We start from the raw sequence: 16,137 nt of genomic DNA on the forward strand, positions 1-16,137 counted from the left end.
GGCCGGATAATCCCCCTACAGAGGATGCGGATAGATTATCCGCTACAAACTCAGAGGTGGAAAGCGCCATGAATCATAGGCGCCGCCGGGCCGTACTCCATGACGCTTGTTTCTCACCAGAGGCATTTGATGCCCTCAATTCTGGAGAGGCGTACCACCGAGCTGCTCAAGATGGTCTAGCCAGAGCCACGAATCAGTATGTAAAGGATGTACGGGTAGTAAATCTGACGATTTATATGCATCAGTTGCCCCTGAGACTTGAAACAGTTAGCAGAACTGATTTAAGGATCATCTTTATTGTGCAGGTTCTTACAGAGAAGACTACTAGGCTGTCACAGGAGCTAGAGGAATGCAAGACCCAACTGTGGGCTGCTCTGGCCGCATTGCAGGAACCGAAAAAGTCACCTGCTGGTAACATTTACTTTAAAGAATGATGGTTACCATATAATGTGCGACATGGCTGCAGATCTAACAACAGATGTTGCAGATGAATCCGGAGAAAATCTGGAGACCAGCATGTTATGCGATAGCTAGAGGCTGGCAAACGCGTGCTGACTGAGGTTAGGCGGGAGAAAAACAATCTCCAAGACGCCAATATTAAGCTGAGTGTGGAACTGAAAGACGTTCGGGGCCAGCTTGCAGACTCCGAGAAGGAGAATAAGCGGCTTCGGCGCGGCATTTTCAGTAAGTGCTTGAACGAATCCTTTTAAAGGAGTTCGGCGAAGAAGCCGACTAACAGCGTTATGTCTGTAGGTATGCTGACGGGTCATCCCGCGGAGGAAATGCCCGGGTCTGCGGGTGATCTTCTATCCTAGCTGTCACATCTGCACGAACAAGTTCGACAGGTGATGCAGGGTGTTGCCCAGGCCTTGTGGCCGTCCGTCTCCCTACCAGAGGGCGTTGCAGAGCTTGCAGAGAAACTCAAGGGAGCACGGCGGCGCTTTCAGTTATGGAAGATATTGGCCTGCCGATAGGGTGCCAGAGAAGCCTGGGCCATGGTGAAGATGCGGTATACCAAGGCAGACCCAAATCACATGGCCGAGGTCGGACCTGTGGGGCCCGACAGAAAAGAGATCCCCGTTAGCTTAGTTTATGGGCAAGTAGAATTAGCCACAAAGTATTCCCAACAGGATTGTAAGCTAGACCGCCTGTTGGATGGTATAGAAGAGGAATTTAGTTAGTCTGCATGACAAAGTGACATGTATAATGCCTTCTAGCCGGATTGTAGATCATTCGTCTTGGCGGACCTTTTCGCTTCAACCTCGGGACCCGATAGTCCGGAGTGTATCCGAATACCCGCACAGTTATATAAGAACCGGGGCATGAGTGGAGACCAGGCGTAGGGGTCATAAGTTCTTGAACAGACAAGTGCCCAACTAGTTATGTTATATTACATGGGTAGTAAGAAACATCTTCCAGGGAGAATAGTTCCGTTAAGGGTTCCTTTCCCTGGGTAGGCATGCCCTAAAGTGCATGTCCGGACTGCGATAGGAAACATAGGAAAAACATCTGGGGGCAGATATGGACAATAAATAAAAATCATCTTTTGTTCACCGACCGAATATTCCCTTAAGAACGCTAGCTTTCAGCTTCACCCACTCTGAGGTACACGTCCGGCTGACCCGGCAGTAACAATCGCAGAGGTGCTCCCCTTATGCCCTAGCCGAATTAACGGGAATGTAGGGCATAAATACAGGAGCCAAGCAACCCAGCTTGGCCAAAACTTAAGTCATATCGATGCATATAATGGCGAAAAATGGTACATGCAGAAGCATGACACATGTTCGGGGCCTGAGGCCCAGATAAATAATTAAGCTTCTGTGAAAGAAGCCCCCAGGTATTATGAGCGTGGCTAGCGCATCTATAATGTGCAAGCGAGGCACAAGTTGGACCTTAAAGGCCTAGAGAAATAATAACAGAAAGGAAGAAAGAAAAAAAAGACAGATAATGTATATGCAAGAAATGGACAAAGGGAGGGGACGAACATAGGGTCCGGCGCTAGGCGTAGAATCTTCGGAGCCTAGCCGCGTTCCATGGGTTCGGCTCGAGTCGACTAGTTGATGCATCCCGCAGTCGGTACGCTCCACCGGTCAGAACTTGGTCGATAATGAAGGGACCTTCCCATTTGGGCTTGAGCTTGTTCTTTTGCTTATCCGGCAGGCGTAGAACTAGTGCGCCAATGTTATAAATTTTGGCCCGTACTTCTCTGCATTGGTATCTGCGAGCCTGTTGCTGATAAAATGCGGAACGGGTTTTGGCTACGTCGCGCTCCTCCTCCAGGGTGTCCAGACTGTCCTGCCGATCGAGCTCGGCTTCTCTTTCTTCGTACATGCGCACTCGAGGTGAGTCATGAATTATGTCACAGGGCAAGACTGCCTCTGCGCCGTACACCATAAAGAAGGGTGTGTATCCGGTACTACGATTCGGCGTGGTCCGCAGCCCCCAGAGTACGGAGTCGAGCTCCTCTACCCAGTGCGTGTTAGACTCCGTTAAGGAACGCACTAATCTGGGTTTAATGCCGCTCATTATAAGACCGTTTGCTCGCTCGACTTGGCCGTTGGTTTGTGGGTGATAGACTGAAGCATAATCGAGCCTGATGCCCATTTTGCTGCACTAGAGTTTTACCCCATCGGCTGTGAAGTTTGTGCCGTTGTCAGTGATGATGCTGTGGGGGACGCCATAACGGTGTACGACCCCAGATATGAAGTCTATCACTGGTCCAGATTCGGCTGTTTTAACAGGCTTGGTCTCTATCCATTTGGTGAATTTATCCACCATGACCAGTAAGTATTTTTTCTTGTGGGTTCCCCCTTTAAGGGGTCCAACCATGTCAAGCCCCCAGACCGTGAAGGGCCACGTAATGGGGATTGTTTGAAGGGCGGTGGGTGGCACGTGGCTTTGATTTGCAGAGAGCTGGCAGCCGGCGCAACGTTGGACCAAGTCCTGTGCATCTGCCCGGGCCGTTGGCCAATAGAATCCTGTACGGAAGGCCTTGCTTACAAGAGCTCGGGCTGCGGCGTGGTGACCGCCGAGTCCGACGTGGATTTCTGCCAAAAGGTTTCGCCCTTCCTCTTCGGGGATGCATCTTTGAAGGACTCCGGTGGTGCTTTTTTATACAATTCTCCCTCGTGGACCCTGTAGGCCTTAGATCGCCGCACTATGCAGCGTGCCTCATTTTGGTCCTCCGGAAGTTCCTTCCTAGTTAGGTAGGCCAGGAATGGTTCTGTCCACGGGGCTATAATGGCCATTATTACGTGGGCTGAAGGTGTGATTTCGGTGGCAGGGCCTCCGATTGTGTCAGAGTATTCGGTATCAGGCATTTTGGCCAGCTCCGGACTATGGTTACCGGTGTCCCCTTCCCATACTACGGATGGCTTGAACAGCCTTTCCAGAAAGATGTTGGGGGGGGGGACCGCATCATGTTTTGCGCCGATGCAGGCGAGGATATCCACCGCCTGATTGTTTTCCCGAGCCACATGGTGAAATTCGAGCCCCTCAAACCGAGCTGACATTTTTAGGACGGCGTTTCGGTAGGCCGCCATTTTCGGATCCTTGGCGTCAAAGTCTCCATTTATTTGGGATATTGCAAGGTTTGAATCCCCATGCACCTCCAGGCGTTGAATGCCCATGGAGACTGCCATCCGAAGACCATGCAACAGAGCTTCGTATTCGGCTGCGTTGTTGGAGTCTGTGTACAATATTTGCAGTACGTATTGAACGGTATCTCCGGTTGGGGACGTCAGGACGACGCCAGCCCCTAGACCAGCCAGCATTTTAGAACCGTCGAAGTGCATGATCCAATTGGAGTATGCGCCGTACTTTTTAGGGAGTTCGGCCTCCGTCCATTCGGCGACAAAGTCGGCCAATACTTGCGACTTAATGGCTCATCGGGGTTTGTATGTTATGTCGAACAGGAGGAGCTCAATAGCCCATTTGGCAATCCGGCCCGTAGCATTGCGGTTGTTTATAATATCATTAAGTGGCACTTCCGAGGCTACTGTAATCGAACACTCTTGAAAGTAGTGTCGCAGCTTCCGGGATGACATGAATACCGCGTAGGCTATCTTTTGATAATGTGGGTACCGTGATTTGCATGGAGTGAGGACAGTGGATACATAGTATACCGGCTTTTGAAGAGGGGATTTATGTCCGTCAGCTTCTCGTTCGACGACGAGCACTGCGCTTACAACTTGATGGGTTGCCGCAATGTACAACAGCATTGGCTCGCCGATGTTTGGCGCGACCAAGATTGGGTTGGTTGCCAAAATGGCCTTTATTTCTTCCAATCCGGCTGTGACAGCGTCCGTCCACTCAAAGTGTTCGGTGCGCCATAGGAGGCGATAAAGGGGTAAAGCCTTTTCTCCTAAGCGGGTGATAAAGCGGCTTAGAGCCGCCACGCATCCTGTTAACTTCTGGATTTGTTTGAGGTCTGTTGGGGTAGCCAACTGTGACAAAGCTCGGATTTTGGCCGGGTTAGCTTCAATACCTCTACTGGAGACAATGAAACCCAGGAGCTTTCCGGCTGGTACGCCGAAAACGCATTTTTCCGGATTGATCTTAATGTCGTATGTTCGGAGGTTGTCGAATGTGAGCCTCAAGTCGTCTATCAAAGATTCAACGTGTTTGGTTTTGACGACCACATCGTCTACGTATGCCTCTACTGTTTTGCCGATTTGTTTCTCCAGACATGTCTGAATCATGCGCTGATATGTTGCACCGGCGTTTTTGAGCCCAAAAGGCATTGTGTTGAAGGAGAAGGGACCGTATGGTGTGATGAATGCCGTTGCGGCTTGGTCGGACTCCGCCATCTTGATTTGGTGGTAACGGGAGTATGTGTCGAGGAAACACAATGACTCGTGTCCTGCGGTAGCATCAATAATTTGGTCGATGTGGGGGAGGGGGAAGGGATCCTTTGGGCAAGCTTTATAGAGGTCCTTGAAATCGACACAAAGGCGCCAGGATTTATCCTTCTTTGGTGCCATCACCAGGTTTGCTAGCCAGTCCGGGTGTTTTATCTCTCTGATGAATCCGGCCTCCAATAACTTGGCTAGTTCCTCTCCCATGGCCTATCTCTTAGGTTCGGAGAAACGCCGAAGAGCTTGCTTGACCGGCTTGAATCCCTTAAGGATATTGAGGCTATGCTCGGCCAGCCTGCGTGGGATTCCTGGCATGTCTGAGGGGTGCCAGGCGAATATGTCCCAATTCTCACGCAGGAACTCTCGTAGTCCGGCGTCCACGGCAGATTTTAACTATGCCCCGATGGAGGCTGTTTTTGTAGGGTCCGTTGGGTGGACTTGGAATTTGACTATTTCATCCACTGGTTTAAAAGAGGTGAACTTGGATCTCTTATCGAGTATCACGTCATCCCTGTCCACTGTGGAGCGTAGCGTGGTTAGCTCCTCGGCTGAGAGGGCTTCGGATAATGCCTTGAGCGCCAGTGCGGCTGTTTTGTTTTCGGCTCGAAGAACTGTGTCCGGATCACTAGCGAGGGTGATGATTCCGTTGGGCCCGGGCATTTTGAGCTTCATGTACCCGTAATGGGGTACGGCTTGGAAGATCGTGAACGCCTCACGTCCTAAAAGGGTGTGGTATCCACTGCTGAACGGGGCCACTTGAAATGTAATTTCTTCGGACCTGTAATTCTCTGGCGTACCGAATACCACATTTAGTGTGATTTTCCCAGCGCATCGTGCCTCCCGACTGGGTATGATTCCCCTGAAGGTTGTGCTACTTTGCTCAATGCGGTTCTAGTCTATTTCCATTTTTTGAAGAGTTTCCTCATAGATGTGGTTTAATCCGTTGCCGCCGTCCATGAGTACTTTGGTGAGTCGAAAGCCGTCCACAATTGGACTGAGGACCAGTGCAGCTGGTGCTCGGTCTATTCGGAATTTAGGTTCGTCACTGGAATTGAAGGTAATAGCCGTGTCACTCCATGGATTTATTTCTGCTACGTGGCAGATTTCGGCCATGCTGCGGAGTGTTCGCTTGCGCCTATTATTTGACGCAAAGGTCTCAAAGACTATTAACACCGTTTTATTATCCACGGGATGGTGCTCTGTGGCATTTGGGATAAGAAGATCCTCACCACTTTTGGCCACCTGCCGGAGTATCCAACATGCTCTAAGGCGGTGTGTTGGTATTGTATCCGTTGTACTATGAATTTTGCAGGGTCTGTTAAGCCATCCCTCCAGTACGGTTCCATGCCCTGTAGAGGGTTTTTGTTTCTTTGCAACTAGCTCGGGCGTCTTATGATAGTGCACCCTTTTACTTCGGACTAGGTGTATATTCGGAGCCGGATTATCCCAAAATTTTGTTTCGGTTTTCCAGGCGCTTTCCATCGCACTGTACTTTCATACTATGGACGCCAAGTCAGCAAAGCGTGATATGTCATGGTGACTTAAGGCGTTAAGGATTCCCTTGTCCATGCAATTATTGCAGAAAAGTGAGACCGCATCTTCCTCGCGACAGTCCTTAACCTTGTTCATCACAAGGAGGAATCTGGCCCAATAATGATGTACTGTTTCATTGGGCTCTTGCCTGATGTGGGAAAGATCGTTTATGTCTGGGTGGGTGGGTGGATTTGAGTCCGAACCCCTACCCGATCTGAGACCCAGGGGCCGAGGAGTTTCCAATCTTGGAAGTTCGGGTTCCAGAGTGTTACCCGATAAATTTGGCCCGTTGCCTGATTCTAGGTTTAGGGCTTGGGTAATGTCCTCCCGTAAGCGGGTATCCGGCTCGGAGAGCTCGGGAATCCAGACATAGTTAGTCCTAAAAATAGAGGAAGAGTTGCCGCATTGTTCCTCCACCACCACAACGTGATGGGTGACCGGTGGAGAGTTAATCTCCCTTTGATCGGGTTTAAGCCCAATCCGATCATAGTTCGTAGCGACTCCCAAGGCGGCGATGCGATCCAAGAGTTCGTTTAGGGAAGAGAGCTCCATTGGATCCATCTGCTCGGCGACTTCCGAGCCGATGTTGAGGCTGTTTTTGATGACCCGAGAAGTCATCGTCGGTGCAGCGACCGAACAAGCAGTCATGACGAAACTACCTAGCCGGAGAGCTTGGCCGACAGCCAGAGCTCCCCCGGCAGTAATGTTGCTTTTAACAACGAGACGAGGCATCCTTCCTTACGACGACGCCACAGAGGAACTCTCAATGAAAGCACCAATGTCGGTGTCAAAAACGGCGGATCTCAGGTAGGGAGTCCCGAACTGTGCGTCTAAGGCGGATGGTAATAGGAGGCAGGGAACACGATGTTTTACCCAGGTTCGGACCCTCTTGATGGAGGTAAAACCCTACGTCCTGCTTGATTTATTCTTGATGATATGAGTATTACAAGAGTTGATCTACCACGAGATCGGAGAGGCTAAACCCTAGAAGCTAGCCTATGGTATGATTGTATGTTGTCCTACGGACTAAAACCCTCCAGTTTATATAGACACCAGAGGGGGCTAGGGTTACACAAGGTCGGTTACAAAGGAGGGGATATACATATCCGTATTGCCTAGCTTGCCTTCCACGCCAACTAGAGTCCCATCCGGACACGAGACGAAGTCTTCAATCTTGTATCTTCATAGTCCAACAGTCCGGCCAAAGGATATAATCCGGTTGTCCGGATACCCCCTAATCCAGGACTCCCTCACTCGTCGAGACAAACATTTCGATATGCTACACGCATGAATCGGAGCCACGGATGCAGAGTTATGACATGTCAAAGTATGCAAAAAATAACTAGGGTTAGGTCAAAAGTCAACCGAGGGATTCCAGATCTGGATCGGGCCGGATCACTGTAGCTGCACGCAGCCCGAGGTTCGCCCGGTAGGAGTTTCGCCGGAACACGGCTGCCAGAGTGAGGAGAGGCCGGATCCGGGGCGTGGCGCCGGAGTCGGACTTGGCGCGGTCGATGAGGGGGCGGCGAGGCAGCGGTGGCCGGTGAGCAGCGCCGGAGTGAGGACGCGGCTGCTGGAGCGAGGCGGTGCCGGCGATGGCGCGCGGCGGCCAGAGCAGATGGCGGGCGGCGGCGCTTGAGAGCTCGGGCGGCGCGGGAGGAAGCAGGTGGCGGCGGGACGCGGGCACTGCTACGGGCCGGGGAGGGCCGGCGATGAGCCCCGCGGGCCCTGGCGGCGCGGCGATGTGGGGATCGGCCCCAGGCGACATGGCGCGTCCCGATTGGACGAGGGCGGCGGCGGACGCTTCCGGACGTCCGGCGGACGTGTCCGGCTGCGGGAGGAGGGAGATGGACTAGGTTTTGCCCAAAAATTTCGGGGAGTGGCATTTATATAGAGGTAGAAGGAGCTAGGAGACTCCAAATGAGGTGCGGTTTTCGGCCACGTGATCGTGATCGAACGATCTAGATGATGGAGTAGGTTTAGGTGCGTTTTGGGCCACTTTGGAGAGATGTTGGGCTGCAACAAACACGAGGCCTTTTCGGTCCCTCGTTTAACCGTTGGAGTATCAAACGAAGTCCAAATGGCACGAAACTTGACAGGCGGTCTACCGGTAATAAACCAAGTCCGCATGGCAAGTCTCGGTCCAATCCAAAAATGTTTAACCCCCACACACGAAAAGAGGTAGAAAGGGACACCGGAGGACATAGGAGCGCCGGAATGCAAAAAGGACAACGGGGAAAATGCTCGGATGCATGACATGAACATGTATGCAAATGCAATGCACATGATGACATGATATGAGATGCATGACAAAGACAAAAGCACACGGAGACAAAAATGCGACAATGAGGAAATAACATAACTTAGTGCCGGAAAGGGCAAGAGTTGGAATACAAATATGGCAGGTTACATACGGGGTGTTACAACACTCCACCACTACGGCCACACACTCTGTTGATTCATTTTAATAAAGTTAAGTTAAAGGTTATCTACAACCGGACATTAACAAACTCCCATCTGCCCATAACCGCGGGCACGGCTTTCGAAAGATCAAATCCCTGCAGGGGTGTCCCAACTTAACCCATCACAAGCTCTCACGGCCAACGAAGGATATTCCTTCTCCCAAGACAATCCGATCAAACTCGAAATCCCGGTTACAAGACATCTCGACAATGGTAAAACAAGTCCAGCAAGACAACCCGCTGTGCCGACAAATCCCGATAGGAGCTGCACATATCTTGTTCTCAGGGCACACCGGATAAGCTAAGCGTACGGAAGCCAACGTAACCCAAGTTGCCAAGGGACGGCCCTACACGGTGCTCTGGGTTGGACCAACACTTAGAGAAGCACTGGCCAGGGGGTTTAAAACAAAGATGGCCCTTGAGTCCGCGAAACCCAAGGGAAAAGGCTAGGTGGCGAATGGTAAAACCAAGGTTGGGCCTTGCTGGAGGAGTTTTATTCAAGGCGAACTGTTAAGGGGTTCCCATTATAACCCAACCGTGTAAGGAACACAAAATCAAGGAACATAACACCGGTATGACGGAAACTAGGGCGGCAAGAGTGGAACAAAACACCAGGCATAAGGCCGAGCCTTCCACCCTTTACCAAGTGTATAGGTGCATTAAGATAAACAAAATATGATAATAATATCCCAACAATAAACATGTTCCAACAAGGAACAAACTCCAATCTTCACCTGCAACTAGCAACGCTATAAGAGGGGCTGAGCAAAGCGGTAACATAGCCAAACAATGGTTTGCTAGGACAAGGTGGGTTAGAGGTTTGACATGGAAATATGGGTGGCATGATAAGCAAGTGGTAGGCATCGTAGCATAGGCATAGCAAAAGAGCGAGCATCTAGCAAGCAAAGATAGAAGTGATTTTGAGGGTATGGTCATCTTGCCTACAAAGTTCTCCGAGTTGACTTGATCCTCGTAAGCGTACTCAACGGGCTCCTCGATCACGTACTCGTCTCCTGGCTCTACCCAAGCAAGAACAACAAGCAAAGGGAGACACAATCAACCACGTGCAATGCACAAGCAACATGATGCAAAACATGTCATGATATGCGGGATGCGATATGCGATGCATATGCATGATTTGGAAAGGAATGATTGAACCTGGACTCAACTTGGAAAACTAAGAGTGCCACTGGAAAGGTGAGTTGATTTCGGTCGAAATCGATATAAAGATCACCGGAATCAGATGCACGGTTTGGAAATGACAACCAAAACAAATATGGCACAAAGCTGCGATTAACATCACGAGGCCATCTAAATGCATCAGGAACAACATGCCACAGCACTCTAACATAGCAACAAAGTACATGGCAGGGATCCACTCAAGATGCTTGACAAAAGATGAACACTGAGCTACGACTAATTCACTCAATAGCAGGTTCAAACAAGCATGGCAAAAGTGCGAAAGATATCAGGTTTCAGACTTGGTGAAATTAACATCAAGTCAGGAATTTAACATCAGGAAGCAATGTTTAGAGCAAGGCAACCACATGCTACAGGAACATATCATGGCAAAACAAGGCATGGCATGAAGCTACTCAAAGCATACAACAAAAGTCCCTTACTGACCATAAGCCAAAAGGGACCAGAAAATACAATGGCAACCATGTGAACATAGCAATTATCGTTAACAGATTCAGACTTAGTGAAAAACTGGAACATGGCAAAATAGATATCAAGTAGGCATGTTTACGAGCTCGATGCACTCACCACAAGGCATTGCATGAGAAACTAAGCATACACCCAGCAAGTAGACATGTCATAGAAGCTAGACATGGCAAGAACAACAACATAGCATGCACGGATCAACTACAACAATCTCGGCAAAGTTGCTAAACAAGTTAACAATCTGCCAGGAACATTTTATAGCAAAAGTAGAGCTTGATTGACTCAAGCTAGGGTGCTCCATAATTGCAAACAAAGACATGGATGGCTAGAGCATCACAATATCTACAAAACATCCTTACTGATCATGCTCAAAAGAGGCATGGATCACTCGGTAGCAACATGAACACATGGCATAAAAATATAGACAGGGCAATGACTTGGAATATTTCAAAGTCTTTGAAATCAGCAACATTAAGTAAGCTACTTTGCATGCTTGTGCTAGCCACCACAGAGATCACAAAAATACATGGCATACACCCCTGTAAAGATGGCATGGCATACTTCAAATCACATGTAGAGCTCAAGATAATAGCATGCACACATTAATCATGGCAGAAATGACAAAAGTGCATTTGCTGATAATAATCTAAAACTAACATCACATAGCCCTCTTCCAACAGCATTTCGGGCATCAAGATGAGCTCAAATGAACATGATGCAATGAGACAAAATGAAGTACTCATCGAGGCAAACATTTCGATATGCTACACGCATGAATCGGAGCCACGGATGCAGAGTTATGGCATATCAAAGTATGCAAAAAAAGAACTAGGGTTAGGTCAAAAGTCAACCGAGGGATTCCAGATCTGGATCGGGCCGGATGACTGTAGCTGCACGCGGCCCGAGGTTCACCCGGCCGGAGTTTCGCCGGAACAGGGCTGCCGGGGTGAGGAGAGGCCAGATCCGGGGCATGGTCGCCGAAGTCGGACTTGGCACGGTCGACGAGGGGGCGGCGAGGCGGCGGTGACCGGTGAGCGGCGCCGGAGTGAGGACGCGGCTGCCGGAGCGGGGCGGCGCCGGCGCTGGCGCGCGGCGGCTGGAGCAGATGGCGGGCGACACGGGAGGAAGCAGGTGGCGGCAGGATGCGGGCGCTTCTACGGGCCGGGGAGGGCCGGCGATGGGCCCCGCGGGCCCTGGCGGCACGGCGATGTGGGGCTCGGCCCCAGGCGACGTGCCGCGTCCCGATTGGACGAGGGCGGCAGCGGACGCGTTCGGACGTCCGACGGACGTGTCCAGCTGCGGGAGGAGGGAGATGGACTAGGTTTTGCCCGAAAATTTCGGGGAGTGGCCTTTATATAGAGGTAGAGGGAGCTAGGAGACTCCAAATGAGGTGCGGTTTTCGGCCACGCGATCGTGATCAAACGATCTAGATGATGGAGTAGGTTTAGGTGGGTTTTGGGCCACTTTGGAGAGATGTTGGGATGCAACACACACGAGGCCTTTTCGGTCCCTCGGTTAACCGTTGGAGTATCAAACGAAGTCCAAATGGCACGAAACTTGACAGGTGGTCTACCGGTAGTAAACCAAGGCTGCACAGCAAGTCTCGGTCCAATCCGAAAACGTTTAACCCCCACACACGAAAAGAGGTAGAAAGGGACACTTGAGGACATAGGAGCGCCGGAATGCAAAACGGACAACGGGGAAAATGCTCGGATGCATGAGACGAACATGTATGCAAATGCGATGCACATGATGACATGATATGAGATGCATGACAAAGACAAAAGCACACAGAGACAAAAAACCTACAACGAGGAAATAACATAACTTAGTGCCGCAAACGGCAAGAGTTGGAATACAAATATGGCAGGTTACATACGGGGTGTTACACCTTTCGTCTGTGCGCTGATGTATTATTACAAGATAGATTTCCATGATCTATCCCCGAATTCCTTTCTCAACATCTCGGCGTTCATCGTCGTGTGTGAGGCCTTACTCCGCATCCATCCCCACTTCGGGCTGTGGCTCAAAGTCTCCAATGTGAAGCCGAAGGTGGTGGACGGCCAACACGCGGAGTGCGGAGGAGCCATGGTGAGCAAGCTGTCCAATGTATCCTGGCCCAACGGCACTTTTTTGGACATAGTGAAGGAGTGGCAGAAGCAGTGGTTCTACATCACAGAACCTCGCGTCACCACTTGGGCCGCAGCTGCCGAATTCCGCTCCGGCGCCCCCACGCGACTCACTTCCTGGGTCGAGAAGAGTCCGGACTGGGGTTCCCCTGACGAGCATGTCCACCAAGAAAGTCAAGCTCGTTGATGTGATCCAGGTGATGCTGGTTCGCCGGATCCTTCCGTACCTGCGCAGAATCCGTCCTTTGTGGGAGTTCAACCCAAAGAAGGATCAGCTCTGGTGAGGCTCTTCGAGACTACTCACGAAGGCACATTGAAGTTGCTCTTTAAGGGCAACGAGAAGCCACCGGCCACGGATTCAGACCATGGTCACGATTGTAGACACCTCGCCAATGAGGTATGTTGTTTTTCGATGCATCCCCAATTTAATCATTTCAAGAATGATGCTTGAACTTATTATTACATTTCCAGGACTGGATGGAGAGGGCGAAGCGGATCCAGTGTCCGGCTCTGCTACCTGAAGAACCGGTCATCCCGCGTCTAGCAAAGATGCTGGTGCTGGCACCTTATAAGGTGCCGGAGAAGAAGGCCAAGAAGAAGGCCAAGGGGGGGAAGGGTGGCCCCCGTCGCAAGGGCACTTCGGAAGTGACGCTCGAAGACAACGAAGCCCATTCGTCTGTCTCTGAGGACAACAACGAGGAAGATGAGGAGGAGGAAAACAACCCTCCCCCTGAGGAGAGGAAGAAGAAGAGGGCGGCTTCGGCACATCCGGAGGCGGACACGCCCAAGAAGGGGAAAAGCGTCCCAACGGTCAACACCGTGTGGGACGTTGACAGCAGTCCGGAGAGACACCCCCGCGCCAAGCCCCCGGCCGCATCGTAAGTGACACGGCTCTCTCATGCGCACATCCGTCCCTTTCTCTTTATTATTATGACATAACTAATTGTACTATTGTAGTCCGGCCCACGACCTCACCCAGCGATCCTCATCTGGAGGTTCGCTGGCTCCGTCGGAGATGGTGAGCATGTCACCACCGCCTGCTTATTCTCCCGGGGCCAGGGACAACACTGAGGTGTTATCCCGGAGGACCGTTCAGAAGAGGGGAGGAGCCCAGGACGCTGTCCGGGAGGCGCCACAGGGCGAGCCCTCCACTGTCGTACACATGGGGGAACCGATCCCCATGGAGATTGGCGTGGAGGGCCGTATCCAGTTCGACCCTCAGCCGAATACGATTTCAGAGGCCCATATGGCTTCGGAGTCGGGCGAGCGGCCCCTTTAAAGGAGGGGGATGCGCCGCTCCCACCGGTGGCCCTTGTCCATCCAGGGGCGCAGGATAACCTGATGGAGGCGCTTCGAAGCGCCTCTGTCGTGGACGAGCACCGTGTCCTTATGGGTGCGATGATCGAGAAGATTCAGTCCGTCAAGGGTGGACTGAATGAAGCCTGCAGCAGGCTGTTGACAGGTTTCGAGGTAAGAAAGAGAAAAACCCCGTGTAGCCAGTAGCCCCTGAGACACTGTCCGGTGTTCGGCAGGAATAACCGGACAGAGGATCAATTCTTCTGTTGTAGGAGACTAACGTAGTATGTATGAATGAGCAAGCGTCGCTGTTGGCCGCGACCTCCCATGCTTCCGAAGTCTCTGAGCTAAGGCAGAGGCTGGAGCGGACCGAGAATGAGCTCGGCAAGGTCAAGGTTCGGCTCCAGGAGAAGCAAGGTGAGTGACTACTTGTTTGTTTAGAAAGGACAGGCGTTGTATATTGACCGTTGTATCGTAATATGTGCAGGAGCCGCTACCGAGGCCGAGGCCCTGAAGAAGGCCCTGGGCGAGGCCGAGGAGAAGGTTGTCTAGCAGCAGGCCACTCGTAAGAAGTCCAAGGCCCGGATCAAAGAGATCCAGTAGGAGCTCCAGGATGCGATCAAGAAATGTGAAGCCTTGGAGCATGATGCGTCGGTTCAAGGGACCGAACTCGCCAAGGCTCATCAGAGCACGGAGACCGCACGGAATGAGGCCCAGGCTGCCCTCCAAGAGATCCAGGAGGCGAATAAGATCACGGCGGGTAAGGCATTTAAGATGCAAAGCAAGTATGTGGAGAAGCAGTACCTTTTACTAACCCGGGTTTGGAGTTCCCCAGGAGCATTTGTGGATTTGCCACGCAGTGTATCAGACGCCATGGAGTTCTACCGAGTAGAAGGAGGGGGTTCTACGGAGAAGCTATTCTGGTCGCAGTATGCGGTGCCAGAGCATCCCGTGTCCTTCACCGATCAGCTGAAACAGCCGATGGAGCTACATGGGGTGGCCGAACTAGCCATGAAGGATTTCATAATCTGGCTATGGCCAGCTGAAGCGATGCCAAGCAGCTACTTCAGACTTGTGAGGTGAATGGTGAACGCTTGTCCTCGGCTGGACGTCGTCAAGCGCTCGGCCTGCATTGAAGGTGCGTGCATGGCCTTCGCCCGTTGCAAGATGTGGTGGGCGAAGATGGACGCCATCGAGGTGACCAGAGGGCCACCGGAGGGCAAGGAACACCGCACACCCGAACGGTATTTTGCGGATGTCTTGGAGGGTTCTCGTCTTGCGGCAGCACAATGTTCGCAGGATATTGTATTTGAGTAAATGTATCTGTGTTACCTTTGCCTTGTATTACTGGAACAAAACCTGTTTTGTAATGTAATATTGTTATGCTTTGAATTGTTTCCTCCTGTGCGGCCGTTTTGTATGTAATCTGAGGGTTGGCCAGTCGTCGGCTTCTGCCCTCACGTAAGTAGTACGGAGGTGTTCAGGATGGAATCTAAACAATCTTGATCCAATTGTATGGTCCTTGGAGGAGTTTTTTAGCGCAACAAACAAGGCAATCAGACTATACGGCTTAAACGCCCTCACTTAGCTATAGGAGTTTTATAATAAAGCATAGGTGCAGCCCCTGGTTCGAACCAGGGGGTTGTCACCATCTGATCGGGAAGTGCCGATCTTTCACATAATGCGGAAAAAATCTCCAACGATTTGTGACCCTCGAACAGCTGACCGGCTCTCGCCGTATCATGACAGTCAGTTTTCAGCTTTCTCTACTGAGGTGCTCATCTGGTCAAGGCCAGGGCACAATCGCAGTAGTTCTCCCTTTACTACCCTAGCCGATTTAGCGGAACATAGGGTTGCAAGCACAGGAGCCAGGCAACCCAACTATTGACCAAAGACATGATTCAGAGCCAATGCATATAATGCTAAATTCGGGGTGCCGAACTTATCTTTAGGGATTGTTTGGGCTTTGTTGCCGTATCATGGGGCCATGGGGAGCCCCTGGAAAATATGACACGCAGAGTGTTTGACTGCTAGGAATTAAGAAATATAAAGGAAAACAGAGGGAGAACAGAGATAGGGTCCGGAGCCCTTGAACTTGGCTCATGAACTGTTTCCATTATAGTTTGGTTTATGCGTCCAAGCACATTGGTACAAGATAATGCAAAAAAGTAACCGGCTATTTGACATGCCATACCC

The sequence above is a fragment of the Triticum urartu genome, chromosome 3A (assembly GCF_056163025.1).
Source record: "Triticum urartu cultivar PI428250 chromosome 3A, HENAU_Tu73, whole genome shotgun sequence".
Classification (NCBI taxonomy): Eukaryota; Viridiplantae; Streptophyta; class Magnoliopsida; order Poales; family Poaceae; genus Triticum; species Triticum urartu.